Source organism: Sinocyclocheilus grahami, unplaced genomic scaffold (assembly GCF_001515645.1).
Source record: "Sinocyclocheilus grahami isolate Dianchi unplaced genomic scaffold, SAMN03320097.WGS_v1.1 scaffold107.1, whole genome shotgun sequence".
Classification (NCBI taxonomy): domain Eukaryota; kingdom Metazoa; phylum Chordata; class Actinopteri; order Cypriniformes; family Cyprinidae; genus Sinocyclocheilus; species Sinocyclocheilus grahami.
This window is the reverse complement of record NW_015505286.1, coordinates 1,539,311-1,544,090: the sequence shown is the minus strand read 5'-3', so window position 1 is coordinate 1,544,090 and position 4,780 is coordinate 1,539,311. Positions and strand designations below refer to the sequence as shown.

At 47.6% G+C, this 4,780-nt stretch overlaps 1 long non-coding RNA gene and 6 other non-coding genes across 7 annotated transcripts in view; all 7 read left to right on the top strand.

Annotated features, from left to right (window-relative positions):
- The window catches only part of LOC107588805 (uncharacterized), a 15,858-nt gene extending 11,583 nt beyond the window's left edge, over nt 1–4,275 (top strand). The window contains exon 3 of the long non-coding RNA XR_001609626.1: nt 4,264–4,275. This is a non-coding gene — a long non-coding RNA (uncharacterized lncRNA). The remainder of the gene's footprint in view (nt 1–4,263) is intronic.
- trnat-agu (transfer RNA threonine (anticodon AGU)) lies at nt 2,062–2,135 on the top strand. Its single transcript has one exon. It is a non-coding gene; the product is annotated as a tRNA-Thr (tRNA).
- On the top strand, nt 2,465–2,538 carry trnat-agu (transfer RNA threonine (anticodon AGU)). The gene has a single exon. It is a non-coding gene; the product is annotated as a tRNA-Thr (tRNA).
- On the top strand, nt 2,858–2,931 carry trnat-ugu (transfer RNA threonine (anticodon UGU)). The gene has a single exon. It is a non-coding gene; the product is annotated as a tRNA-Thr (tRNA).
- On the top strand, nt 3,122–3,211 carry trnar-ucu (transfer RNA arginine (anticodon UCU)). The gene is given in 2 exon segments: nt 3,122–3,158; nt 3,176–3,211. It is a non-coding gene; the product is annotated as a tRNA-Arg (tRNA).
- On the top strand, nt 3,383–3,456 carry trnat-cgu (transfer RNA threonine (anticodon CGU)). The gene has a single exon. It is a non-coding gene; the product is annotated as a tRNA-Thr (tRNA).
- trnar-ucu (transfer RNA arginine (anticodon UCU)) lies at nt 4,033–4,122 on the top strand. Its single transcript is given in 2 exon segments — nt 4,033–4,069; nt 4,087–4,122. It is a non-coding gene; the product is annotated as a tRNA-Arg (tRNA).
- Nucleotides 4,276–4,780: the final 505 nt, after the last annotated feature.

The following is a 4,780-nucleotide window of genomic DNA, read 5'->3' as shown; positions in this document are numbered from 1 at the left end:
GTGTTAAATAGTGAGGGAGTGATATGAAACAGCTGGGTGCAATCAGTGTAAACAGGTGTGTGCAATTCGTGCTGAGTGCAATCAGTGCAATGCATAATGGGAAATGTAGTCCGGGGTGATGTGCAACAGTGTGTAGTGCGAGAGTCAATGAATAGGAAAGTTCGTGGACCGGATTCATGACACCATTGCACTGCTGGACGGAATTTCCTGAGCACTGTATAGCTGGTTTTTCTCAATAAAATCATCGTATTTATGACATATAACCTATTAATGCATGGTCCAAGGAAAGCCTGTGGATTTCCAGTCAAATAAGTTAAGGGTGGGCAGGTGACAAGTGACAGCTGTAACTTATTTGACAGGGCCTCCAGGCCCCTTCAAATAAGTTACGGGTGGGCATGCAGTGGTGAAATTCACCAAAATCCAACTCCAATTCCCAACATCAGCAAGTGACATCTGTAACTTATTTTATGGTACCTAAATAGGCTTTCCGTGGAGAGACCTTTTTTGAGGTAAATATGAATATTGATGAGTTCTAATGTTTATGAACTTGTCAGACGGTGTCTCCAGAGTGTAGCACTGTACGTTTTGCATAAGAAAATGATTAAAAAATTAAATTATGACTCGTTAATGCATTGTCCACGGATAGCCTGTGGAGGCCCCGTCAAATAAGTTACGGGTGGCCAAGTTACAAGTGACAGCTGTAACTTATTTGACGGGGCCTCCACAGGCTTTCCGTGGACGGTGTATTTTTATGCAAATTAACACATTGCACTGCTGGACGGCATTTCCTGAGCACTGTATAGCTGTTTTTTCTCAATAAAATCATCGTATTTATGACATATGACCTATTAATGCACTGTTCGCGGAAAGCCTGTGGAAGCCAAGTCAAATAAGTTACGGGTGGGCAGGCAGTGGTGAAATTCACCAAAATCCAACTCCAATTCCCAACATCAGCAAGTGACAACTGTAACTTACTTGATGGTACCTACGTAGGCTTTCCATTGACAGACATTTTTCGAGGTAAATATGAATATTGATGAGTTGTAATGTACATGAACTTGTCAGACGCTGTTTCCCAAGTGTACTTACCAAATTTCTTGTAACATAAATAAATAAATGTGTTTTACATGATAAAATCATCATTATGGCCAGGAGGACTAAAAGGCTTTTCGTGGTCACATATGAGGTCAGGGGGACAAATAGGCTTTTTGCGGTCACATGGGCGGTCCTGGGGACGAATATGCTTTTCGTAGTCAAATAGGTGGTAAGTGGGATGAATACGCTTTTCGTGGTCAAATAGGTGGTAAGTGGGACGAATTGGCTGTCCGAGGCAAAAATGCCCGTGGACGGCCACCCCCAACCTATTCGACGGGCATCGCGTAAGCGCCCCGCGTCAGGAGTCCGCCCCCCCTGTGGCCGACCTACAGATTGCAACAAAATGAGCAAAAAAGTGCCCAGATCCGTCGCCGTTCCGTGGGGGCGGGAAAAATCGTCTAGGCGGCAGCGCGCAGCATCCACGAACCGCATGACACTGGGCGCTTATCAGGCTGTGCGAGGACCCCTCTGCAAAAGTGGTGGCCTTACGGGCGCAAGGCCTGTAGGCCATTTCATTTGCAAACCTCCCCTCAGCTTCTGCCGAAAAATGAATACCCCGTACAATAATGGCAAAAAAGTCATTATTGTTGTACAGTCTAAGAAAAATTACTCTAAATTGATGTGCGCATAACCAGTAGTTTTTGCTTTATCCCTGCTAGCCTTAACCAACAAACACTCTTAAGCTGTCCAGTTCCTTGCCCGCGAGTCTCTGGCCACTTTCAACTGGTGGATTGTCTCCTTGGGCTATTGCTGACCCTGATGGTCCCTCTGCTTTTCGAGCCACACTTAAATTGTGCAGAGGCCCGAGGATCTTTCCGTCCTGCCCATAGAGGCATTAGTCAGGCACAGGGGTAGCGAGGAGTGCAAAGGCAGCAGGCGGTTCCATACCTTTCCCGCAAGTCTCTGGCCTCTTCTCTGGATGCTTTGATCCTCTGAATCGCCCTCCCAGTAAACGCACTTGTAGCTGGCGCCGTGGCTTAGTTGGTTAAAGCGCCTGTTTAGTAAACAGGAGATCCTGGGTCCGAATGCCAGCGGTGCCTTTTGAGAGATCACGTGCACCTCCTAGGCAATGCCAGCTTTTTATCGAGTGCAAGGCCTGTAGGCCGTTTCATTTGCAAACCACCCCTCAGCTTCTGCCGTAAAATGATGGCCTGGACCAGGGGTTGGCAAGTTCTGTCCTAGAGAGTCGTAGTCCTGCAGAGTTCAGCTCCAACCCTAAAAAAAAACTCACCTGCCAATAGCCTTTTTATTCCTGTAGACATTGATTAGCCTGTTCAGGTGTGTTTGATTATGGTTGGAGCTGAACTCTATAGGACTGCAACTCTCTAGGACCGAACTTGCCTACCCCTGGCATGGATTAGTTCACATTGGCGCTGTGGCTTAGCTGGTCAAAGCACCTGTTTAGTAAACAGGAGATCCTGGGTTAGAATCCCAGCGGTGCCTTTTGAGAGATCACGTGCACCTCCTAGGCAAAGCCAGCTTTTGATCGAGCGCAAGTCCTGTAGGCCATTTCATTTGCAAACCACTCTGCCGAAAAATGATGGCCTGGACCAGGGGTAGGAAGTTCTGTCCTAGAGAGTCGTAGTAAGGCAGAGTTCAGCTCCAACCCTGGAAAAAAACTCACCTGCCAATAGCCTTAGTAATCCTGTAGACATTGATTAGCTTGTTCAGGTGTGATTGATTACGGTTGAAGGTGAACTCTGCAGGACTGCGGCTCTCTAGGACTGAACTTGCCTACCCCTGGCATTGACTAGTTCACATGGGCGCTGTTGCTTAGCTGGTCAAAGCACCTGTCTTGTAAACAGGAGATCCTGGGTTCGAATCCCAGCTGTGCCTTTCAACTGGTGGTTTGTATCCTTGGGCTGTTTCTGAACCTTATGATCCCTCTGCTTTTCGAGCCACACTTCAATTGTGCAGAGGCCCGAGGACCTGTCCTTCCTGCCCACAGAGCATGTGACCTCTCAGCATTGATCAGGCACAAACCCAGAGGAGAAATTTTCAGGTGCCTCTTCCAGACAAGGCAGCAGGCTCTGTGGCGCAATGGATAGCGCATTGGACTTCTAGATTGCCAGATGAGGCTATTCAAAGGTTGTGGGTTTGAGTCCCACCAGAGTCGTGTAGTTTGGGTTTTTGTTAAGCCTTATACTGCACACTGTTGCACGCCGGCAACAGAAAGTTGTAGATAAGCTGTTTTAAGCTGTCCAGGGCCAGGCCCGCGGACCATTGGCTTCACCGCTGGATGGCACGATCTTCTGAGCCGCCCTCCCGGAATTTATGCTTGCCTTTTGGTGCCGTGGCTTAGTTGGTTAAAGCGCCTGTCTCGTAAACAGGAGATTCTGGGTTCGAATCCCAGCAGTGCCTTTGTCAGCGCTCGCACACGTCAAAAGCATGCTTTTCTGAGATCGGACTCTGAACAGGGGTAGCAAGGAGTGCAAAGGCAGCAGGCGGTTCCATTAACAAACTGCCCCACGTCATCTGCAGAAAAACACGGTTGTGGCTAGAAGGGATAGAGCAAAAACCGGAAGCTCACAATAAATTGCTTTTTCTACATGTTCAATTGTGTTTTATTAACGTCTACACCTACCCCGTACAATAATGGCAAAAAAGTAATTATTGTTGTACAGTCTAAGAAAAATTACTCTAAATTGATGTGCGCATAACCAGTAGTTTTTGCTGTATCCCTGCTAGCCTTAACCAACAAACACTCTTAAGCTGTCCAGTTCCTTGCCCACGAGTCTCTGGCCTCTTTAATCTGGTGGATTGTCTCCTTGGGCGATTTCTGACCCTGATGGTCCCTCTGCTTTTCGAGCAACACTTCAATTGTGCAGAGGCCCGAGGACCTGTCCTTCCTGCCCACAGAGCGTGTGACCTCTCAGCATTGACCAGGCACAAACCCAGAGGAGAAATTTTCATTTGCCTCTTCCAGACACCGCAGCAGGCTCTGTGGCGCAATGGATAGCGCATTGGACTTCTAGATTGCCAGATGAGGCCATTCAAAGGTTGTGGGTTCGAGTCCCACCAGAGTCGTGTAATTTGGGTTTTTGTTAAGCCTTATACTGCACACTGTTGCACTCCGGCAACAGAAAGTTGTAGATAAGCTGTTTTAAGCTCTCCAGGGCCAGGCCCGCGGACCATATGCTTCACCACTGGATGGCACGTTCTTCTGAGCCGCCCTGCCGGAAGCTGTGAAAAAAGTAATTATTGTTGTACAGTCTAAGAAAAATTACTCTAAATTGATGTGCGCATAACCAGTAGTTTTTGTTGTATCCCTGCTAGCCTTAACCAACAAACACTCTTAAGCTGTCCAGTTCCTTGCCCGCGAGTCTCTGGCCTCTTTCAACTGGTGGATTGTCTCCTTGGGCTATTTCTGACCCTGATGGTCCCTCCGCTTTTCGAGCCACACTTAAATTATGCAGAGGCCCGAGGACCTTTCCGTCCTGCCCACAGAGGCATTGGTCAGGCACAGGGGTAGCGAGGAGTGCAAAGGCAGCAGGCGGTTCCATTAACAAACTGCCCCACGTCATCTGCCAAAAAACACGGTTGTGGCTAGAAGGGATAAAGCAAAAACCGGAAGCTCACAATAAATTGCTTTTTCTACATGTTCAATAGTGTTTTATTAACGTCTACACCTACCCCGTACAATAATGGCAAACAAGTAATTATTGTTGTACAGTCTAAGAAAAAT